Raw genomic sequence first — 25,329 nt, forward strand, 5'->3', positions numbered from 1 at the left:
GAAAACGGTCGAGCACATGCTTTACTACGCAGTATTCTGGCGAAACACGAAGTCGATATCGCGTATTCACGTTGTTGCTGATACACATCGCCGAGAATCCTGTGATATACGCACATACAATGATAAAAAGAAAAAACATGATAACCGATAGTTCACCATCTCCAAGAATTTAATATAACAGAAATTTAATATCAAGGATACTATTAGTTGAGATTCTAATTATAATATCGCGTGTCATTGAACAAAGGTTTGTCAGTTTTTCATTTGAACGTTGCTATCGCTCTATCGTCTTTTTTTACTAAGGAACATGTACACAGCAATTTCTCGTGATTCTCAACAAATTACCCGGCTAAGTATAGCAGGCTACGATTCATCGAGTTGATTCATCGCACGAACGACTCTGAAAAGTAGAGAACTCCTACCTTGCTAAGATCCTTTTCCATAGGGAAAACAAAATCGACCGAATTTTCGAACCGTCGCTCTGCTCGAGGTGGACAAAAAGCGAGTAAAAGAGGGGGGGAAAAAAAAGAGATCGGAACACGACGTAATATTTGCCGGCGGTGAAAGAATTTGATGAGCATGAATTCTCCCGTCGCGGCGCAACAGTCACGTGCAAACGTCGGAAAGAATTCTTTCTTACACGTCCCTTGATCCCGCGTCTCTTTCATCGTTTACGACGCGGCGCGGCGTGACGCGCCAACTCGCGCCTTCGGCGCCAGCGTGCAACGGCCCTGGCCATTGGCGCGTGGCGGTGCTAATGAACTTCGAGCTCACGTTTTGCGCAAAACACGTGGCATCCTCACGATGCATCGGACACGCGCATACTGTTTTCGCCGTATCGCCAACTTCGCAATATTCGAAGAATTTCGAACGACTCCTAAGAAGAAACTCGCAGCATTTTGTCGACGCGATGACAAGAGAAACGAGATGTCTTGAAACGGAGCTTCATCTGTAAACCTAGTCGATTTCGATTTTGCTCGTGAAACGCTAACTGTGGTTGCAACGATTTTGCTCGTGAAACGCTAACTGTGGTTGCAACGATTACTTCAATCTCAAAAACTACCACCAAAAGGAAACAACGTTGATACTATCACGGGTGAAATTTTACACTGATAAGGATAAGAGTATGAAGAAATTAAAGAACACGATAAGACAACTATTTGCTCGTGTGCTTGGAAGATGATCGACAGAGGCATTTAGGGAACGCCAATTTCGGTTAAGAAGGTTTAATTGATTCATCGAATTTTTTGTGCTACGCAAAGGATTTAGAAACAAATCTCTACCTTTTTTGTATATCCAGTCGTTGCTGGACAATTGTCAAATTAACATCGATTCGCATGATGTTGCATTTCTCCCCTTTCATGGGAGAAGTACGTAGTTAGGTACAAGCTCGCTCGTTCCTGACGGGATTGGATAAATCCTCCGAGAAAATTTCACGTTGAATAGCCTTAGAAGTCGACAGCTGAATATGGCGGTGACAAATGCCCACAAAGAGAACCTGTATACATTCTTCGCGTAATTTCCAGACTCTCTGGAAAAATGAACTCGATCTTTTTCATTCCAGGCATTCTCCCGTTCAGGTGACTTAAAGTTAGCCATCGTAGGACCGTAATCCAGCATGTATCACGCTTAATGCAGAAGATTTCTGAATATAATGCCGACCGAGCTGAACGTATTACTGTTACAGAAAGTTACAGATATTTATTAACACTTTAGGTCATTCTAAGATTACGGAGGGTCATCGAAGTTGCGTCGCTGATGGTCAAGGTTGTTTGTTATTACTACAGTCATGTTATTGGTAATGATGAATCATAATAATTCGAATAAAATCTCATGTTTATCTCGCCCTGCCCCCAAAAATGGAACGATTTCGAATATCCACCCGAGTTTATAAAAAGCAAGTTAAGAAAGACAGGAAGAAAAAACGAAAAAAAGGGGTTTCATTCGATGGATTTGCATATTCTGATGGTCAGATCGTAGACGATCTTGTTTAATTTTACACGAAGGAGGTTTAAAAGAGGGTAATCGAAATGGGTCGACGGATTTCCGCTTCCCTGCCATGTTCTCCTCCCTTTTTTTTTTTTTTTTTTTTTAATTAATGAAACCACTTTTTGAACGATCGGCGGTCGAAACAAGAACGTTCGCTTTAATTCTGATCGCTATCTTCGCGTAACATTTTTATTACAATTTAGACGCAGGTACTCGAGTGAAAAGGGCTTGATCGCATGCGAAATCTTTAATTTGGTCGTTGGTTCTGCGTTCAATTCGTTTCGTTGATCGTTCCAGTGGTTACTTTATTGACTCGGCGAAATCCAGCGTAGAAATTCGAAATTTTCGAGATAAGGACAACCGTGACAAGCCGATAATGCAAATTAAATTGACGCGAGTCCTTGACGAGAGCCAATCCGACGACGGCCTGGCTGTCGTTAAACAGTAAATTACCTGTAAACGCGTAATCGACGTAGCGCGACGGGGGAACGTCACGGGACTCCCGTTGAACGTGAAATCGCTCCAAATTGTCGGGAAATCGAAGCAAAAGCAACTTTGTAACCTTTTTCCGTATTCTTCGTGATTATCCTCTGATCACCGGATGTGACCACGCCGGTGAAAAAGAAGCAAGCGATGTAAAAAGTGTTCTGATGTATCTACGGTAGCTTGCTTTTGAAAAAAAAAGAACCGTCCCTTCGGCTACACGGTGCTACTTTCTGATTTAAAAACACGATTTGCGCGGTAAATACTTTTATAATAATAACGAGTTGAGCATAGCAATTCAATTCAGACCGCTCAAAAAATAATACGTCGTGCAATTTGAGCTATAAATCTTTAGCAAAAGTGTTTATTGGGCTCTGTTTTGTGCTCGTTTCTGAAGAAAACAATTGGAGTAGCCAAAATGACGCATAGGCGAGCATCAACAAAATACGGACGTAACAACATCGAAATTATGTCGCATCATACGTTCTCCTGTCGGCGCTTTGAACAACGACGTAGTTTCTCCAAGCGGCGCGTGGCGGGATGCTAATGAACCCGTCGTGAGTCACGTTCGAAAACACAAAAGAATGGATCCACACGAGCGTTGAATTCTGACTCGAAACAGCGATTTGCAAATTGTCGCGGCATTCGCTATGACTGTTCTTTCGAACGCGAGCACGTGCGCCGTTTTTCGCTTTTTCAGCCTCTCTCGACACGGTTCCACTCCTTCCACGTTTGGTTTACTTGATATCATCGTTGGTTGATACGTTCGCGTGGCTCATCGATTGTTTCGCGATCTTGCGAAATCAGTTCATCGAATTGATGAAATAAACCGAACGCAAATTGACAAATAGATGCAAGGGATATGTTATAGTTCTCATAATAATTTTCTCATGGTAATCGTGCATTTATCTATCGTTTTATTTAACGAAATTCTATAATCAAGTTGAAATCAAAGCTAAAAGGATACTTAGAGCGTAGCTTCAAATTTTTCCGCTACGTCCTTCCCAACTTGGTTTCTACCTTGTTTAAATTTTAAAAGACGAAGTCGCAAGTATAAATATCACTCATTTACCATGCGGAAATTGCTACGTGAAGACACGACATAGCGAACTGTCTGGCAGCTGACTCTGTACTAACCGACTCATTCCCCTTATACAGCTATCGGACGACTACGTACAAGGATATTCCTGGTTAATTTATCGAAACTTAGCCTTGGCGCGTTTCTTTTAATTTGAATTACAAACATTATGATTTCGATCTGGTTCTTGAATATCCAAACCGCATATTATCGTATTATCCCTTGGTTTTTTTCTTCCGCCATTAGCAGGAAGAGGGATGAAGAAACAAAAGGACAAGAACGTAGGATAGGAGGGGACACACGTGTGGCAGGTAGGTAAAATAATCACTCGATCGAGTCGAATTAAAGAGAATAGCTGGAGCGGGCATCGATCTCGGTTCGGTTAGCAGCCGTGGCCAGCCGGTGGTAATTAATCAGCGCGCGCGCGGTGCACGCCGGTAATTAGAGGTACCGATCGACGGGGCAATTAATACGCCTCTTAACCGCGATCGGCGATCGATCATCGAAATGTTATTCGCCGCCGCGTGCGCCGCAAGGGAAGAATGCCGCATACCAAACGTAACGGTATCGGATTAGTGCGAATTAAGCGGAACGACGCGTTGGTGTCTCTTTCTCGAAGAGGCCATCAGGTGGTTTTCTCGTTAGTGATTTATCGGTCGCGTACGCACCACCAGCAATAATTTCGCGGTAATATCACGGTGATCCATGGCCGGGACGTGAGCCTCGCGAGCATACTCCGATCGCTCGAGATTTCTCCTGCTCGTTTCTACTTGCCTTCGAACGTGTAAGAAGGAAATTGAATATCTAACCAACGAATGTGCCAAGTGTTTATGGCTGTTTGGATGGATGAATAATTTCCTGGTTAGAATTCGCTTTTTCGGATTAAAGGTAATAGTTTGACGATGGTAATTGGAAATTTATAGCTGCGTAAATTAAACGTTCGAACTTCTTCTCTCTACAAAAGGACATACTGCAGCAACTTTTACTTTATTGCCTGTGGTAGAGCGAAGATTACGAGTGTAAAAGGGTATAAGATAGTTTCCATACGAAAGATTCAGTAGATTATAAATCTACAGAGATATTCTCAGGACATATTGAGTTACTTCCACCTAAAGTGACACTGCACTCTTCCTTCATCTCCTAATTTCGAACACTCGACCCTTTCACGTAACTCTAGTACTTGAAATTCAGTCACCCGCGATAATCAATCGTACGAAATTCCAAATTCGAAATTCCTGACAATGTGTTCGTATCGCCAAATATATCTGTCATTCAAACCCAAACCTCGGAATTATTTTGTACATTATGTACATAGGATTCATGTAAATTATGTACATAGGATTCATTCGACTTAGCACTATCCTTCTGGTTCTGATCTAGCATGGAGTGCTCTGAAATTAACCGAGAGCGTCTCCTACAGCGACGGGACGGCCGATTAAACGATCTAAAATTCCATCGCGTTAATCGCCGTCGAAATACTAGCAGGTGGCCCAAAACGAGTCGAGGGAGCCGGAGAAACGGTGATTTGGGCGGAGGAGAAGGTTACATCTAGATGGCGTTAACGCGACAATTTTCGAGCAAAACGAGTAACACGATCGACGCGAAACTCCATGGACGGTACGTCAAAAACGTCGGGTCGCTTTTGATAATCGCATTCACCGGAGACGAAATCGTCGTGTCATCGTGGCACCTGGCGTTTTCCAGGCATCTCCTCGTCACGTCGTTCCGCCACGTTCCACAGAAATAATTAATTTCAATCTTGGAATGCCTGGTCGGAACGGACAAAAGCTCTTAGCTTGTCGCGAACTTTAGTCGCAGCCACTTCCGACGAATGACCAGACCAGCTGTGAAAGAGAGAAGAAGAAACTCCTTGCATCGCCCAACGTCGTCTCTTCTTTTTTCTTCCATTCTTCACTTCGTTTTGTTTTAATCTTTCTTATACTTTCTTTTGCCGTTGGTTGCATCCGGTGGAAATTCAACGGATACACCGTTTAACCAGTTTAGGATCAACGTTGCGTTGACGCGACATTTCATTTGCGATCTATTTTCGATCAATCTACGTTATCGAATTCTGTTTTTTAACACCGCAGCTAAACGAATACTCGATGATTATTAATTCAGGCAAACTTATTCTTCGACTACCGAGACAAATTCCGAGGACAAGTTTACGAAGACCAACGAACTCCACTTCATCCTCTCACGATCCAGTTCTTCTTTTTCAATGACGTCATTGACAAGCCCACGCGATGTCAAGCCCAAGGCATAACGAACACGTTCATTCAGCAACAAAAGTCAGCCGTTTCTTTACGAACCACGAAGTAAAAAGCGCGCGGTATTCAAAGGTCAAAACATTCCACCGATTCTGAAAGCGATCGAACGATAAATTTCGCGAATCCTTCCGCGTCAGCCACAAAAGGCTATTGTCCTGTGGCATTTATCCTTGGTTGGTGTATTCGCGACTGGAAAGCCGAGGGGATAGCGGGCCCCGGTTGTTTTCTAAAAAAATAACGGAAACTACCGGAGGAATGTGCGAAAGGAAACGCCGAAACGTCTTTATCGCGCCTTTCTCTTATTCCGTCTTATCTGTCTCTTTCCCTCCTTGTCCTCCCGATCTTCTTATTTCTCGTTCCTGCCACGTTCCTTCAGCGGCTTCCTCTCCATCTTCCTCTCTTTCTCTCTCTCTCTCTCTCTCTCTCGACGCGTCTGGTTTGCTCGCGCATAACGCGCGCGCGAGATTCTTTTGGTCGCGAGTTCAAAAACCTCGGCGCGCGTGCGGCTTCCTCCGGAATGGCCGCGTGAACCACCAATTACCAGCAACAGAGAGAGAAGGGACGTGGATGGCGCGTTGCAGCTGCACCACCGTGGCTCTCGTTACGGCAATTTCGCGCGATAAGTTCACGGCAACGAGAACGCACGAAAACGCACGAAAATACTCGTGACTCGCGATTTACCGTACATCGGTTGCCCGGCCGCCAGGAATTCGAACGGCACGCGGTCATTTAATAGCCTCGATCCACTGGCTTCCTGCTATTTCCTGTCGGTGCCAATTGTAAGTTTGCTCTTTGTTTTGAATTAATATAATAGCTACGCGCCGCAACGCTTTGCTGATCCGGTCGTATAATAGTTTTGAAAGCTACACCTCAATTATCCTTCCACCACTTTCTTCTTTTATAACCTAAACATTCTCCAAACTGCACAGAATTCAGTACTTTCTACACTTTCATTTGGAAGTCTCGTCGTGGCCCGATCAAGCCTTAATAATCGATAGTGATTTACAAAATCGTATCGTGCGAACGATCTCTGATTGGAGATTGAGAAATAAAAGTAGATGTCCTATAGCGTAGTTTTCAATTGTAAGTGAGAAAAACGAATCAGGGGCATCGGAGTTTTAAATTAATTCATCTCGAAATTGCAGGAAATCAGCGTGGAATAAATGGCGAGAAGCGCTAGCTGACACTGATTCCGCGTAACACGATTCTCTAATTTACTCACTAGAGAAAAGAGAGAGAAAAGAGAGAGAGAGAGAGCGCGCGGTTCTCGCAGGGACCGATGAGAAATTACGCCGCCATTCGGTGAACTCTCTCGATTCGAGCGAGATATTAAAGGAAATTCGTTTGTAGCCAGGCGGGTCTGTTCATCCGGATTTATCAATCACGTCTAAATCCGCAGTAAGATATTCCAGGGCTCGGAATATAAAACGAACCACCTGATTTCACGGCGATCCGTTATCTCGGTGTTATTCGCGCACCACGACGTCACGTGCGCCCGCGCGATATTTCTATCCGACCTAAATGTCAATCGGTATATTTCGTTGAAAAGGACGCGAGATCGAGCGCGTCGCAGCTACGTATGTCAATCAATGGCACCGAAATAAAACCGTAACACGTACCACCGGCCACTCTCTGACGTTGAAGAGCCGATTGATAGATACGCTGAATTATTTATCGGCGCGGAGTTATCGCTACTCTGACTCGTTGAATTATGAAGCCGCTCGGACGTGTGTTGTAAAGGATCGGCACCGAGTAAATTTCTAATTTGATCCATTTGCGATACCGTCAGGATCGTCGTGGTTATTCTTAAAGAGATCATACGCAGAGAGAAGCATCATCGATCGTCCGATTGACAAAGCTAAATGGATACGAAGTCGAAAAATATTTGATTCGGGATAGCGATTCATTATACGTACGTAAATATATACGATGCCTACGCGTTAGAAACTCGAATCGACGATAGAAATTGAAATCGAAGTAAAACGTTCGACTACAAGTTCCATCGAGACTGCTAGATCGTCTGACAATGGCAGTCATAATTTACTGTGCTACGAGTCGCGCATCACCGACGTTTGACGTCTGTAGAAAGATCACGATTTATCAACGTCGATGCGTACTGATTCGTAAAACTTCCAAGTAATTTCCATTGTCACTACACAATACTACGGCCAGTTAACAAGGGAAATAGAAACGAAACAAACGCGTTGAACTCGTGTAACCGAGTATACAGGACGAACTGAAGTTGTGAAATACAGGAAACGCGTCGATCTCGATATAAATAAAATAAATACTGGAAACAACAGAAGCAAACGAATTCATAGCTTGGTGTGTGGGAAAGAGCGACGTTTGACGGAACGACAGGAAGATTTATTAGATCATTACGACGGCGCTAGGTGTTAAGCGTGTGGCCGCGTCAGTGGAGTTTCGCGATTCTCGTAGAAACGTACAATTAGCGCAAGATTGCTAGCCGTTTTGTCAGAGATTTATGAATCACTACCGATCGGTTCTCGCGACTCGTGCCACGAGGTAACGATCCCTATACCATTACGCGGCTCGTAAATAATTGTTTCTCGAACGCCACCGTATGCATTTTAACGCGGTAATTAACTGGAAAGAGTTAATTGGTCAGGCCTGTAGTTTATCGTCGCGTTTCTTCTCGCCAATGAAACATCGACGAATTCTTAGACGACCGAGGGGAGATTGGACGGAGGGAAAAAAGAAGAGGAAAAGCGGAAAAATAGAGGGGAACGTTGTTGAAAGCGCGTGTACGTATCGCGAGGGAAACGTCGTTCTATTGGAAACATGTCTCCAGACGTCGTGAGCGTATCTCAAGACGCGCCGATAAGAAACCGACTGCCGAGAGGAGAAAATAGGTGTATTTAATTGGAAACTGAGGGACGAGAAACGGGGACGATGATCCACGGTTGGGAGATCGTGAAAGGGAGGGTATTTATCGAGGTTCTGCAACCGACTTGTTTTAAAAACAGATCTTCGTTTGCAGATCTTCGACGATATTTTTTGTTAATAATATTATTTAAACAATGAAACTAAGAAACTTACAAAAAAAAAAAAAAGAGGAGGTAGTTGATCGCCTCTCGACTTTTGAAAGGCTCATATATCAGAACCTCTTCGCAGTTCTTTGAAACGTTTCAACGAACAATGCGAACAAAGTAGACGAGCCTAATGCCTGGTATCTCAAGGAAATCCGTGGAAAAGGATCAGAAAGCTCGCAGATCCCAGCAAGGAGCATAAAACCCTCCTCGACTGTAAGATTCAGAATCGGGAGAAAAAAATGCGAAGCAGGAAGGTAGGGTATTTTAAATGGGGAGGCAAAACGCGTAAGACGATAAGCGACGTTTAAAAGTCGAGGACGGAGATTTATTCGCGGCATCGACGTCGGGAACGCGGAAAAGAAAATCCACTTTTGCCGGTGCACGCGAAATCCCCCGTATCGTAGGGAATCAGCCCGACGAATATCGCTGAAGTCCATGTACGGACGCCGGCGGAAACAAGGATCAGACATACGAAGGAAATAAAGGAAAAATGCAGGGGAAGGGTGAAGAAGAAGAAGAAGAGGGCCGATGAATACACGTATCCTTCGAGCGTGGATACGTGTTTGATAGCAATCCCCGAACGTTCCTCCATAGACGTCTCAAGAGCTCGACAAAGGAATAAGCTGCTCGTCGAAGGAACGGACTCGCGATTAATAACGGACAAATAAAAAGGAATAGAAGTATCCTCGTAGCTCCAAGCTACATGCTGACGTATTGGATCAGACTGGTCGATCTTAATATTTTAGTATGGTCTTCTTCTTATCCGTTTTCGATATTATTAGAGAAAAGTATGTTCCGTCGTCGAAGAACGTAGATGAATCTAACACCGCGTCGATACTCTTATCAGCTATAAGTGATAAATGTAAAATTAGTCGGTTAACGTAAAATTAATTTAACCATCTCCCCTAACCCAAAATTTTAACCCAAAATTTGCATCTCTATGCAAGTTGATACATCCAGTGTTACGCTGTCATTTCCTCCAGTTTTTTATTCGATGAATCTCAGAGTCCAGCTTGCAAACACACGGATACCGACGTAGACACGAATTAGACGCGAGCTGGGAACGAAGGAAATAAAAGAAAAGGATAGACGGGGGTGAGAAAGAAAAGGCTGCGGTGAGGAGAGGCAGAAGGAAAGCAGGAAACGTGCAGTCACACAGTAAGGTCGATCTATTCGAAAGGCAGTCCGCGAATGTGTTTCCGAGCTTGGTGGACGTATCTCGAGGAGTTGGCTGAGAGGGTGGCCACGACAGCAGAGAAGAAGTAGAAGAAGAGAAAGACGAGGAGGAAGAGGTGAAGGAGAAAGAAGTAGAAGAAAGGGGTGGTCGTCGAGATGAGGGTCGAGGAGGGGATGATAGACTCGGTTCTCGAAGCAGTTACCGATACGATGGTCGATGCGGCAGGAAGGGGGACAGTTTTTTTCATTTTTATCGGAAGAAAAGAGTGGTTCTAGGCTGTAATGGAGTCCAGGCACGTATTCGTCGCGCACACGCCAGCAGAGCCCGCGGCATTTCCAGCCAACCACCACCGCCACCCTCTAACCTCGACCCACCCCTTCTCTTTCCTTGGTCTTTCCAATTCTTCGCCGCGTTGCAGCTTGACAGACCGACGTTAGATCCCCTTAGCTTCGAACACAGGCACTGCCAACACTCTTCCATGTTACTCGATTTGCCTATCTGCGTATGCCAGGAAAAAAAACATTTGTCCCTCGATTTGACGTTTGTGTTTTTAAATTTGACGTTCATCGAGGTACAATATTTGAATGTTGATTGTTGAAGAGAAATATAACGATTTAGTTAGGAAGATCGAATTTTGACAATAGTTTGAAGATTAATAAGAAGGAAAATGGAAGAAGCTAATTCTTGTTGATGAAATTGTTCTTCAGCACAGTTGACAAGGAGCGTTTAATTTGTTTAATTCGGTCGCGAGACCGGCGAAGATTTTGCCTAGCGCAAGAATCGTATAACAGTTGGCCGCTAATTAATGCGTCCTGATTACTTTTGTTTTGATGAATTATGTACTTAATGCCGCGCCGAAAACTTTGGATTATTACCCAGACGCGAACTTCGTTTTAGAGAGCGCGGTAGGTGTACGCTTCTGTTGGTTAACTACTTAAAATTTCGTTTACACCGGGCAAATTATAATGTAACAACGTCACTGCTTGGAGAGTCGATGCGATTACGCAAAGCTGTTGCAACTCGACGAGGAGAAGTCTTGTAATATTTAAACAAAATTACAGTAGCTTTCAATCTTCCGAACAATTGCATTTTCTTTTTCGTCAGTTACAAAAAATTGATTTTTGGAAAAGCGTGGAATTTCGTAAAACATCATTGCCAAGAAAAAGTCATGAAACGCATGAAAATGTCAAGAGCTATTGTGGAGAAAAGCGTGAACGAACAATTCATTGATCAGTCGATAAATCGCAGAAAAGGAAGAGACAAAAGAGTGGAGACAAAATAGGAACCGAAACAGTGGAAGATAGAAAAAGGAAAAAGCGGAGTCGAGAGGTTATCGTGCACCGGGTCATGTTTGAAAACATGAATGGAAATGCATGAGAGATTTACAGAGGCATCTACCAGCTTGAATAGCAGAAGAAAGCGCCGCTATCTCCGCACTGGCCTCTGTATCGCGTGACAAAAATATTCGTGTTTCACGAGGACCGTACTTTTTTAATTAAGCTCTCTTTGAATTGGATGTTTTCCCGGACTTTCACGGCCTCGTGGTCGTGACACATTGTGACTGATATGTTAATCACGCATCCATCGTAGAATTTCCAGATTAAAAGCTTTTCATTTAAACGAGTATGTATATATAAGTAAACCAAAGAAGAATAACAAAGGATAATATCGGTTTCATCGCACAAGTACATGACTAGTGTTCAATCTTCAAAAAAAAAAAAAAAAAGAGAGAACTGATTTTTCCTATAAGTGAATGAGTTAATAACAGCTAAAATGCTACGTTCCATTCGTGAAATTATAAAGAAGGAGTGGAAGAACTCGAATAAAAGGGACGAGTGGAAAGGTGAATGGTGGCGCAAAGGTGAATAAAGCGAGAAAAATAGCGTGTTACGGATGAATATTAAGCGCATACTGGCGAACGTACGTCCGACAAGGCTTATCCGTGGACTGTATCGTGGCTACACTCGCCATAGTAAGTGTCAAACGCACAGTGATTACGTGATGTACGACCGGCAACCAGGTTATCGTTGCACTGCTGCTCACCGTCTAATTACCGGATCGGTAGCTCGAAGAAACAATGCGAAGGAATTTAATCTTGCACCGATTAATTGCCGGCGATACGGGAAAAGTGACACGGCTACGGTTACATGGCTAGGATGGAATCGAAATCGTGGTATAGTAGATCTGGTTGTTTAAAATTTGCTATTGTTTCAACAACTTTAACGCTTAATAATTAAAGTAACTACAGCTTAAACCAAATAGCAAATTCAGTATATATATTTTTCTCGTTCAATTTTAACGATGGCAAATGTTTCAATAAAGGCATTTAATCTCTGCAAAATACGATATTGGCACGTACATTGTTACTATTATGTTAGATACTCTGTATAAAAAATGTTTTCGCGCAAATTGTAGCTACAAATTTACCGTACACGGCACATGCCTCGCGGTGAAACGGTGAAAGGGTTAAATCTGCGCGGTTTACGAGCTCGTCGTTCATAAGGAACACACGGGATCTTCGTGTACGGTGTACGAGGAACGTGACCCGTTAGATGGCTCCCTACTAATCTCAACCGAACAACGCAGATCCTTTAGATTCTAAGTAATGCGCATATTAAAAGATACGATAGGGTATATAACGAGATACGATCAGTCGGTACAACTGGAGCGCGAGGGGCGCAGCAAGGGGAAACGGATCGTGCATTGTCAGACGTAGTTTGCAAGCAATGGGAACCGCTTCTTTGTGACTTTTCGTGCGTGTACCGCTTCGATAACTGTTTCAAGTAAAAGTTGTATAAATTGATGGGAACTTTTCTTAGATCTTAAAGCGTAGCACCGTTCGCGTTGACTAAAGCGTTCTTTTCTACACTAAATACAATACTATAGATTACATTTTGATCGATATCAACGTTTAGTGACTTTAGGATATCTGATATTTCTAAACGTGTAATGTAATATTGGAAGTTTCGACGTGGACAGGATATTTTTCAAATACTTCGATGACAATACTCTTGTTTTATTGGACCATACATTCGTTGAAGTCAATTTTCAAGAGGAACGTCGATTCAATCGCATAATCTGTCCATTAATTGTCGATAATTTTCAAAGATCATACTCGATGTGAATAATGGCGAAAACTCATCCGTGTCAAACTGAATTATTTATCTTTTACATCTTTATCTTTTATCTATACACCATAAAATAATCATGCGATATTAAAGACAAAATCAGAGAATATCGAACGAAGAACCGGCCTGAATCGCTTTTAAATATTCAAAATATCCCATGACTGTTCCCATAATTCCTCCCGTCAATCTTTTACATGTTTTTCGTAAGAAGATTCAGCAAAGTAAAACGTTTAAATATTTACTTCGTAATTTATTTCTAGCTTTCCACGCATAGAACGTAGAAGAACACGCAGTAATATCGTGGATAGCAAACAATTTGCTGCTTTAATCGTTATTGCCCGCACGCCCGATGTGTACGCGTTAGAAGCGTAGAAATCAGTAGGTCGTTGATCCAACTAAGAAAACGTGTCAATGAACGTTGAGTGAATTACAAGATGCGAGAGCGCACAGATCGCAAAGTTCATTCTACCGAACATTTATTCTCGACACTGTTGCAACATTTCCAACGATAGAAATACTCTTCTTGCTTCTTTTTAAATTACAGCAAGAATAAAATTGACCAGCTTGTATCTTGAAACTTAAAAGTTCTTACTGTATCTCCTTAAGAATGTTAAAATAAAACGCTTAAAGTAAAATCTCATTACGATGTAGAACGTGAATCTGTAGGGCCATTATCGATAATATTAACTTTACAAATTGGTCACCGCAAGCCATAAAGTATCATTTACATCGATCACTTTTGCGGCAGTGGATGAACGAAACCCCCAAGATGAATACTAACAGAGGAACTACGACCAATTAATTCATTCTTCCTACCATAATCCTTGTGGCTATCCGAGGCCATTATCAACATTACTCTTGTACCAATCATTTTCCTTTCAAACGCACGATCGTACAACTGAAATCAGCGTATAGCCCAGCAGTAGGTCGGTTTTATTCAGCCGCGAGGGCGGTTCGTAGATCGTTAAAAAGGTAATCCCGGCGTTCTGGCGCGGCACGTTGCGCCGACATTAAGTTCGAGGAGCTGCAAGGAGTACATAATGTTGCGTTAACTCAACACCAAGGGGAGATGGATGGTCGGTACGCGTTGCATCTTTAATTTTTTCCTCGTCGACAGCCCTCCTGTCCTTCTGCTCACCTGCATGCCTCTTCCTTTCTCCTTTTTCTTTGGTGCCTCGTCCTCGTTCGTTCGTAGAAGGGTAGTAGTGGTGGACGGTTCGCGAGAGGAGGAAAAAACGAGGAAAAAGGACGAGTAACCTGTAAGTTTTTAAAACGCACGGTCGAAGGTGGTGTCAAAGAGCGAGAGGAGACGAGCGCGAGACAAACGGTCGAGAAGGAAAGAAGGAAGACGGTACGTCGACGAAGAAGGGTGGGACGATACGTGCGCGACATCGTGAAGCTCGTTATAATGCTCTTCGAGACTCGCTTCATTTCTTATTGCCGGGAACGGCGCGGGACTGCGGACTTTGACGAACAAGGTTGCAGAGCAAGCAGCAGTACCTAATGGTCGTCCGCGAAAATTGGACGACAATGGCTGTTCTTGGTCGGGATACTCGTCGGCTGAGAGGAGAAAACGGACGAGGGCCGTGCCTCCAAGACGATTCGGTGATTAAAGTAACGAAGAAGCGATAGCCTGACCCTCGATCACGATGCCGGCCGCGTCGCGACATCGGTCAACGAAAATAACAGTGTTCTACGATGCTACCGCTTCCATGTGATTCCAAATCGTTCAGTTATCTCGAACGAATGTAATTTGACAGCTTCGAGAGGGTGAATTTTCGAAGAAGATAGATCAAATTGGAGTTCGAGAGACGATCGCTTTTTACGAGTTGAAGTTTCAAATTCTCGGAAAAGTTAGAATCGACCGAAGTGCTTTTGGTGGCAGTTTCACGTGAAAAGAGACGAATCGAAAAAGAAGCGGGATAATTCCGGAGCGTAGCTGAAAGCCTTATGCCGCGCCTAATTAAAATTCTTCGACGGACCAAATGATTTGGCATAACGCAATGCGTGGAAAAGAGACGAAGAAGGAACGAAACAAGAGTCGAAGGATAAAAAGAGAGGAAAAAGGGAGAGCTTAAAAAGAGGAGCACGCGAGGCCGTTAGTCGGAACATTCCGCAGATTTATAGGTAAAGGGGCACGCTCGCGGTTGGCCTTGAAACGAAAGGGAACGCGGTAGATCTTCTCGTTTAGCTGGTGAATGAAACGACCCTTTGACTAAACACCGCCATCGATATTAGGGATCTTCCGTCTGTAACCTCTCCTGTTAACCCTTTGTGTCCTTCTTCTGTTTCGTGTCCGCTCTGCTCGCTCGCTTCAAGACCGGGTTTTGTTCCCGCCACACCGCGTCGTTCGCACGCACACGATCCTCCTTTTTTAGCGTTCATTCGTTCGTTTGTTCGACCGACCGACAACGAGGGTTTCTCACAGGTCGTGCATGCGTACTCGAAATACGAGCCAGGCTCATTCAAAAAGAAGCAGCGTACGCGCGCGCACGGGCGCCGCAGATGTGTTCCTCATCAACGCGGTGTTCCTCATCGACGTACAGACATAGACGTCGGGGTCGTCGTACTTGATGAATCACACAGTCGATCGCTTTAATTACTTCGATATTAAATTACGTAGCCGCCACACTTGACAGTAGAATGGAAATTTTTAATTTACCGGCTCGGCACGCCACGATCGCTTGTTTACATGATAACAAGCGTCGTTAATTAAAGCGTAGCTTAATGAAGATCTTACGATTCCAGACGACGTCCCGACACGTCGTCGATTGTTTTCATTCAGAACGTAAAGCAGTGCGCGTTGATCATTGCTACGCGATGAGATTTCGCGCGCGCGCACGCGCTCCGATCGGACAACTTGTCGGGATACAATTCCTAAGTAAGTAGCAATATTCTTGGAATATTTGCAAGCAGATAATTACGACAATTTCTTAAGCATTAAATGACAAAAGTGGATACACAGTGATTCACAAAAAGCGCTCGGTAGGAGCACCGACATTACACTAAGGATCGATCGAACTAACAACACCCTAATTTCATCTATCCGTCATTCTCGATTTTCGTCCCTTCGACCCAAAAAATCTACACTCATCAACCTTGTCCCCCATGTCGATTAATCATTGTCAATCGGTCGATCTCATCGCCGAAAATCTTCCATGGCTCCCCCGAAAGTCTTTGCAAACACTACAATTGGATAGCTTGTTCTGTTCTGAATCATATTTACGCACTTAAGTGGTACAAAAGTCGTTTCTCGACAAAATAAATTACCTAATTAAAATGTCAATCAAACTGCTGATAAAAAAGAATAACAGGATAAAAAATAATAAGAAGAACAGGATAAAAAAGAGGAAAGAAAAAGAAAATGAATTAAGAAGGAAATGATCAAAGTTATCGAAGAAGCCGCTGTAAACAGACGAGACGCAGAATCCCCCGGATTCTCGCGTTGATCCACGCCTACGTCCAGCAAACTCCACCTGCGGCTGTCTGCGTGCGGCCAAGGGATACGCACACGCGATCGGGTCCAAGGTCCCCGAAGAAATCCCTACGCGCAGTCGGAAGTTTGTTGCCCCATTTGCCAGTGGTGGGGAAGGCCCATGAGGGGAGGTAGCGTGCCTGTGACGAGAGAGATGGCCAAATGGAGGGGTGATGGCAGTTTAAACCATGGTGGGGAATATTCTGCGCGCGCATTGTGGCGGGAAACAATGAGGGCCAACAACCGACGAGAAGAATTCGCTTGGCGGGAACCTGGAAGGTGATGGTACTCAACCTCCCTGCGTTTCACAGGCAGCAGCCTGAATATATTAAAGCGAAGCCTGGCCATCGATTACCATCGATAAAAAATTAAACGTAAATATCGGAGCTTGATGGAATTTCCGGAGGAGTAGCAGGCGGAGATAAGGCAATCACCTTTTGAAGTGATCGAGGTTCAGGTGCATCGATTAGATTGCTAGGAAAATTAACGCTTGGACGGATTTTGTTTCTTCTTTTTTCTTTTTTTTTTTCTGCATGTTTAAGTCGTTTCTCAGGACTAAGGCCGTAGCTACGGTAAATGGATATATGGTTAGAGCAGACGCGTATGAAATATACGTATAGATTCTTCTGAGTGCATGTATTTCGGTGTTCAAACGTTCGTACGTGAACAACGGCATCCAATGTATACCACATAACCTAAGTTGTCTCGTCAACGACCACGAAAGATAGGGAAAGAAAATAGAATAGAAGCACGTGAAACGATACCGATCAACAAAACGACGGTTTCGTAATAATTCGATATTCGTCGCGTGAGAACTTGGTTCTTTGTCTCGGAAGCAATTAACGAGCGTGGGCGAAATTTCAGGTAAAAATATTCATTCAGGGAAAAAAATTGGGGGGTGGTATCGCGTATTCGACGGCACGACAAAAAACGGCATTCCGTGGAGAGCGATAAAACGGCGGGCAGCAGGCCGGGAGCGTTGGTAAACCAGCAAGAATGTAGTTGCCATTCACTGACGTTCTGTAGTTGGCACGGAACAGAGCAAACGGTCCCGGCAGTTCGACGGATCAGGATAAACCCCCGAACGGTTGTGCACACCGCGAACTTCGCGTCTAGACGCGTTTTTTTGCCAGCCGGTTCTGGGGTCGAGAGCAAACAAAGACTTGGAACCGTTCGATCGTTCCACTTCACTTTCGAGCTAATCCGACGCAACGTTCTTTAGAAACTCGCGTAGCGATTTCGTCAAATCCTCTCCTTTCTTTCCTTCTGTCGAACGATCACAATCGAAGATGGTTTCTGATCTCAAATTCGTTCTTTAAAGGAGATACGAAAATTGTCATTAACACTATTAAAATGATTTGGAATACAGATTGAGGCGCATATGAAAGCATTATCAAATCATACGAAATTTAATGTATTATGTACTTCGATCTAATTAATCAGCATATAAATGATATAATATGTACAATGTACAAATATTTCGTGCAGCCACTGTACATACCAAACAGCTTTGTAGATAGTAGAGTATGGTAGAATTGAATGAATATCGTGAATATTAAATTAATTTAATTAAATTTTTTTTAATTAAAGTAATTAAAACCTAAAAACTGGTATGAAAACGCACAACAAACTGCAACCTCCAAGCTAAAAGATTCAGATCTCTGACGTTAAACCTGCGTCATCGACACACGTGAATTATCGACGAAAAAGTCGGTAGAGAAGAAGAAAACAAAAAAGGAACGTAGGGGCCGGGTACGCGAAATTATGAATCGCGGGTACAACGGGCAAACGAAAACGACCTTTGGCATCGGTCGTGGCGTTGGCACGAGGTCATCCGGGCCGGTAGTTTTCCAGGTTAGCCCATAGGAATCCAGGAGCGGCGCGGCCCCTCGGAGGTATTTGAACCCGGCGAGCGTCGTCCCTCCGTCCGCCGTCTGTAGTGGCTCCCCTGCCTCCCCTGTTCCCCTTCCTCGACCCTACACGCAGACAGAAACCGCTCGGAAGGGGCGGCCGGTGGGGAACCGAGGGCTCCGATGTGTATCGCGAACTTCGTCCCCACCGGTGGACTTTCGACGTAGATGAAGTTCGTTCAGATACAAAACCCACAGACCCGTCCATGCTTCTTTCCCTCTCTCCTGGTTTTCAATATGCCTGTGAAAAATGGACAACGATATTTCCCTAGCCTATTGGCTCTTGAGATTGTCGCAGTACAGCAGAATAGCGTCGATGCCGTGATCGAACGACGATTTAATAATTCGAAGATAGAACGCGAAATGGCGTTACTAGAGGTTAGTTATTTAGGTTGTTTGTTTGTTTATAGGAGTAGCCTGAATTGAAGAGGTATGCAACGAGAATTTGCTAAGAACGATTCGAAAGAGGGAATGTATATTTTCGCGGTAGGAGAGTCCTGATCCTCCGGAAGGTGGGGCAATGTCGACGGAATTTTTAGCACGGAACGAAGCTCTCCCCACATTCTTGGTTCCTCGGAAAGAAAAAAGCAAAAAAAAAAAAAAAAGAAAAGGGAAAGAGGGAAAGGGAAAAGCGATCCTAAAAACTCTTTGAAGCGTAAGCTTCGCAGACATTCGTGAACCCATGAAAAAAACCACGGGAGTAATTTTCCCCGGTTGTGATTTTAAAGAATCAGCCAACTATACGATATACTCACTACAGAAGCGTCCTATTATGGATAAGAGGGAGCGAGCGATCCCGGAGAGGCAACGTTCGTTCATTGCAGACAGAGAAAGAAACAGCAGTCACTCTCTCTCTCTCTTTCTCTCTCTCTCTCTCTCTCTCTCTCTCTCGATAGACGGCGAACTCGTTTTGAATCCGACGGCACACGGCACACGGGCATCTCTGTCCCTTCTGCCCGGTCGTTCCTCGGCGACGCGGCAGACAAGGAGACTCGAGTACGTTGTACCAGGTCGGAGGGAACGGAAGAAGGGAACTAAGGGAAGTCACGCGGTCAGGCACGCCGGTTAGATGCTCACCTCTCTCCTCTTCACCCTATCCATTTAGTACTCTCATTCCCTCTCCGATCTGCTCCTTCTCCATCGCTCCCTTATGTCTCATTCTTCCTCTTCCACCTATTCCCCGTTTCTCTTCCCCTCTCATGCCTTTGACCCTCGTTCCCTCGTTCCTCGATCCTCTTCCTGCCTGCCATCCATCTTTATCTCTTCCACGTCGCGACTCTACCCTCTTCTACCCTCTTTCAACCTCGTTCTTTCTCTACCCTCCTCCACAGCCCGTTCACCCTTTTCCTCGATCATCCTCCTTCGTTTCTCCATGAAGGTGTACTCTTTCCAGCCAGTACCGCGTCTCACGTTTCCCTGCCCCGCCGTGGGCGGCCGTACTCGCTCGGCGACTTGGCGGGAAATCAGACACGTGGTTCTCATGGCGTCCATTCTCGAACAAAGAACTCCCTGAGTTCCTGAACCACCGTGCCGTAGCGTAGTAATACTAGTAATAGTAATACTACTACGTGTCCCACGCTGTTGTGTCGGCAGCGCGCTCCAGCTCCCGCGCGCGACCGCGACGCTCCAAACGCACAGATAACGGCCACCACTAGAGCGCGAACCAGCAAAGCTTGTTCAGATTGTTATCTCGCGTTGTTCGTGGTTATCGATTTGGCCGGACGAGCCGCTAGTAATGGCTTCCCTATGAATCAAGAATAAGCCCACCGTTGTATCGCGAATCGCGACGTAGCGTAAGCACTGGCAAATCGTGGGATCGGCCGTGGATCTTGCAGCTTGTTTCCATAGAGAGCCGAATGCTACGCGTTCAGTCGATGATTCTTCTCCTTTTCTAGACAGTAGAATCAAAGCACGTATATTTGTATATTTTGAGTATAGCGCAATTTTTGCGAAATTTGCAACTAAAGCCACGTGTACCTTGTCTTACATAGATATATTTAGTATCAATGATTCGATAATTTTAATTAACGATCATAAAATTTTCATCGTGATCAAGAAAGTAATTGAATATGATACAACCGATGCATCCTTTTCGTTCGCACAACTCCAAGAAAGAATACTTTCAGGAGAGATCTATCAGGGTGTCGAATCGAAGAAGCAGAGTGTTTTGGCGGGTAACGCGTTCGTTCTGTTGCCGGTTAACGTCGGCATGGTGCTTTCAACGGAAATTCAATTAAGGTATAAATAGCCTGGGAGCCCCATTAAAATGGCCGGCGCTCCGGCAATAAGAAGGCATATCTGGCGCTTTGTCTGGCCTCGGTCGTCGTGTTCCTCTCGCACGTCCGTTCGTCGCCGCGTAGCATGGGGCTGGCCGGCTGGTTGGCTCCGTGCGAGCCGTGCAAACTCGCCACGGAGTGTTGCATTACGTTCCCGGGTTCCAGACCTACCGCAATCCCGAACCTTTGGTCTGGACTCGTCCACCGAGCGGCGGTCACACGTCGGTCATTCACACGTGTGCGACTCGTCGCCGCGCCGCGCCGTTCGGCTGTTACGATGCGACGACAGCCTGCGCGCCGCGGATCATGCCCGATCGCCGGATTACCAGGCTTTTAGTCCTATCGATTACCTCGATTCTCGACGCTCGATGCCACTCCGTTATCGATGCGCCACCACCGTTTCCACTTCCGTGCATCAGAATTCGCGAAACGGGAAGCGGATTGGTTTTGCTTGTTTGTTTCGTAAGCAAGTAAAATGCCTATCCTGTTTTTTTTCTTTTCTCTCGTTTCTCCTCTCGAGTTTGATTAATCTTTGAACGATATAATGATCGTTGATAGGATACTTTGTCGAAATTATATTGCAATAATTCGAAACGAGTACAACTAGTTTGTTTCGTAAGCGAGTATATTGTTAATCTCTTTTTCTATTTTTTGATCGAGGATAACGTTGGTACGAAATGCTGGACCTAAAGTTTCGTTGATGTTTGGAGGATATATAACGATCGTGGATAGAACGTTTTGCAGAAAATTGTATTGTAATAAATTGAAGTGGGCGCAGCGTAATATGGGATAGGGAAAAAGTTGCTGGCCGTCAAAGCCGATATAACTCCTGATTATATTACGCGTTGTTAATGGAAGTCCTTAATTTATCCTGGAATTCCATGAATTTTAATATCGAACACCGTAGCCGCGTAAAATCCTGAAAAATCTGCTCTAAATCCAATTAAGCTCGAATGAACTATAATGCGGACCGCCCGTTGGAACGCGTACAACTTTTTCAGCTGGGTAATTTTCGAAAAATGAGCCGCAGGGAGTTTCTGCGATATTAGAGGGTTCGCGTCGATCCCGAAGCATCCGGTTTCCCTGTTCCTCGAACAAATCCTGGACAGGACGACGATCAAACGAGAGACGAATGCCTTGTACACCGGATTAGACATCTAATTCCGTCCTTGAATTTCTTGGGATCATCGTGCACTTATAATGCGGCCAGCAGATACACCAAGTATCGATTCTCAGAAAGCCTGTCGAAAACGCGTCGTCTCGTTGGTGGGCGTGTCGTGGCTGCGTCTCGAAGGTCGAAGCCTTTACGTGGAAGAGGAGCCCTCGAACCATTGTTGACCCTGACCGCCAGACTGGGTCAAGTGAGATCATTTTCCGCGAAAATGATGAGAGGGAACGACCACGCCTTGCCTGTAGTTTATGTTTTATTGTAATACCTCGCGCAAAATGGAATTCCGATATCATTCGTTTAATTAAGAATTCACATCATTTATATCAAGCAAATTTAAACTAAAACCGTTGTACCGGAACCATTATAGAAAGATTATGATAACGTTAGTTAATGAATTTTCAGATCCTCAAAAATTCATAGATATTCTTGAAACCTTGGACCGAGTTCTCGGTAACGTCGACTCACACCAAGCACCGCGTTTGTTCCCACCGTCTGGCACAGGGTGTCGAGATGAAAGAAAGACGCGGGGTCGGAGTCGAGCGAATTCGTGCAAACCGGACGAAAAGGAAGTCTTAGAAGCCGATACACCGTGGAAGCTTGATCGTGATCGTGGCTAGGCGGGGAGGGACACGAGCCAGGTTCCTCTCTCGGGCCGAGAGGCGCAACCGGTTCTGGTTTCACGATCCTCGTCACCTGCGACCTTCTGTCACCGACGGGCCAACGACACTGCACCGGTTCAAAGGAAGTCTGGTGCCATTTTAGCGACCTGCGGCTTTTACCAAGAAGGCTCAGGGTCAGAGGCCAGACGGGCCACCAACACGCATGCGACCATGCCGTGGTGGCGTGCACAGGACGAGGACACGCACACGGCAGTTCTCTATAGATGTGCGTGCTTCCATACAGGTCCGCGCTTCACCGAACAAAAACGCTACACACGTTCGTCGTTGTCGTCGTCGTCGTCGTCGTCGCCGCCGCTGTTGTCGTTGTTCGGCTACTGCGTCTCGATTTTCATCGCAGCTACCCACGCGAGAATCGCGCGAATCATCGTGTATTTCGAACGAACGTGTTGAAGAAAGGAAGCCCGGCTATTTTCTTTTTCCGCCATCTGGCCATGAATGGTCCACCATTTTCTTTCTCTCTCTCTCTCTCTCTCTCTCTTTCTCTCTCTCTCTCCGGTTCACACGTTTTATGAATTAATCGGGTTGCCATGAATATTAAGCGATGCTCCGCAGTGTTTAAGTCGGCTAATAAAGTATGCGGGAATTATTTACTCCCCTTTTTGTCTCTCTCCTTTTTCCCTTGTTCGCCTTCAATGTCTATATTTCTTCTCTTTCTTTCGCTTTCGTCCTCACTTTTTTCGCGTACGCTGATCGACGGCGCTCGCGTTCATCTGAAATTTTAATTCGCCGTTGATAACCCGCCGTTCCGTCGACGATTATTTTCATGGTACCGTTGCGTTACCGCTAGATCCTCCGTTTAATCAGGCTAGAACAACTTCTATCTTCTTTTTATCTAATCTTTTTCTTCTTTCTTTTACAAGGAAATGAATTTCATTTACAACAGCTTATCAACGTACTCATTCGTTTCTCGCATGTATGCGTCGAGTGGAAACGGACCGCTGCAGCGAAGAAAAAATGTGGAGGGTGTTAGCACGAGCCCCGTGATGAAAATAAAAGGAACCAACGAATGGCCTAGTTACGGCCCTGGCCACGCAACTACGAATACGAATGAGTTATCCCTGGTCGGCCGTTGGCCTGTCGGCTACGCACACTCGTTCACCCATGGGAAAGATTTTTGGCGCATAAAAGGGGCTCCGACGTGTCTTCCACCGGCCTACGGGGGTTTTATTAGGATTTGGGGTGCCTGGCAATTCCACCGGCCATAATGGATCCGCGAACCACTGTCTGACCTTGCTGGCGAATTCAACGAAACAAACGGGGCCAACCAGGAAAACGTTATATTTTAGAATTTTTTTCTGAACCAGTTCTCGTTCGTATTTGCAAAGAAACGGCTTCGATATCCAAGAATGAAAAGTGGATCTTTGGCGACGAAAGCATTCCTCGAAGAAATTAATCGATATCTGGTTAGGGAAGAAATGAATTTATTGCAACTGGAATATCTCAGTATCTCATCGATAGAACCTTCTTACTTTGAGCAGAGACATGTACTTTTACAAAATCACAAAGAAATGTTTGATCAGTTTTTTCAAATTGCGGTCTAGTTCAAATTAATCGAAATGTTACATCAATATCATGTAATAATTCTTATACCTGTAAGATAAAGTAGATTATGCGCTATCCGTTGTCAGTAATTTTGAATAATCTTCAATTATAGGTCGCTTTATTACAAGAAGCTGTACTGGTAAAAAGAATGAAAATATATAGATGAATTCTATCGCACATACAAGTGGAAAATATGTAAACGGTATGCTTCAAGATTACAACAATGGAATCTGATTCTCAAAGAAACAACACCTTTATGCAACATACGCTTCTAAACTATGTAACATTCACCCGAACCAATTTTCCTCAAAACCAATATTTGCAAAATTACCGAAGCTGCTCTGTCGTGTGTATCTTGCTACGTACAATCTCGCCTCGTGTTACGTATCGCGCAAAAACAGCTACAGCCTCGAGCACCTAACCTCCGTCACTTAACCCAAACGTAAACGCGTCGCCTCTCGTGCAAATAACCTTAACATGCCTACTCCTCGCACCTGTACGCCGTGTCACTGTTCTCCCGAAAAATCATTGAAAACACCGATCCGATTATCACGAGCGATGGGTACGTAGCTATAGACAGCGTACAGCAATATCAGCGTGCGATCGCGTGGAAGCACGATCGTTTTAAAACCGTCTAGCCAAGGGGGAGGGGCTCTAGATCGGATGTTGTGCCGCTGCGGTAGCTTTATATTTTCAATATAATCGCACAATCGTGTGCATTTTATCGTTAAAAATATAGCAGCTATATAGCGTAAATGAGCGATACAATGCGGTTGCTTTTTCAAGCAATGACGTCATATTATTTGGAAGATTTAAATCGAATACAGACAGGCGACGTTATTAGGATTTCGTATCGCTTTGCAATTCGACAGATCTGTATCTTACGTAGATCCATCACACGCTTGAACGTATCGCGTCATTAAAAATACAGACCTACGATATACAAGTAGAGCGTCATAGCCGCAAGATGGCAACGATGTCCGCAACAGGTTTTATACCGTCGCGACTGCTACGCAGGTCTGTATAATAATAGAGCGAAATCGAAGGTTTCGACTCGTCGTAGACATCGACGCGGAATTTATTTCGTCGTCGGCGGC

The 25,329-nt window shown here is 44.6% G+C and overlaps 1 protein-coding gene and 1 long non-coding RNA gene across 5 annotated transcripts in view; one reads left to right on the forward strand and one right to left on the reverse strand.

Annotated features, from left to right (window-relative positions):
* Pdk1 (Phosphoinositide-dependent kinase 1) overlaps positions 1 to 25,329 on the reverse strand; it is a 407,060-nt gene that overhangs the window by 259,482 nt on the left and 122,249 nt on the right. The gene's annotated exons all lie outside the window — the stretch shown is intronic.
* Positions 4,146 to 24,742, forward strand: LOC138189012 (uncharacterized). Its single transcript, XR_011175802.1, has 3 exons — positions 4,146 to 4,438; positions 22,413 to 22,913; positions 23,551 to 24,742. It is a non-coding gene; the product is annotated as an uncharacterized LOC138189012 (long non-coding RNA).

This window comes from Bombus flavifrons, chromosome 1, assembly GCF_040668555.2.
Source record: "Bombus flavifrons isolate JBK064 chromosome 1, iyBomFlav1_principal, whole genome shotgun sequence".
NCBI classification, from domain to species: Eukaryota; Metazoa; Arthropoda; class Insecta; order Hymenoptera; family Apidae; genus Bombus; species Bombus flavifrons.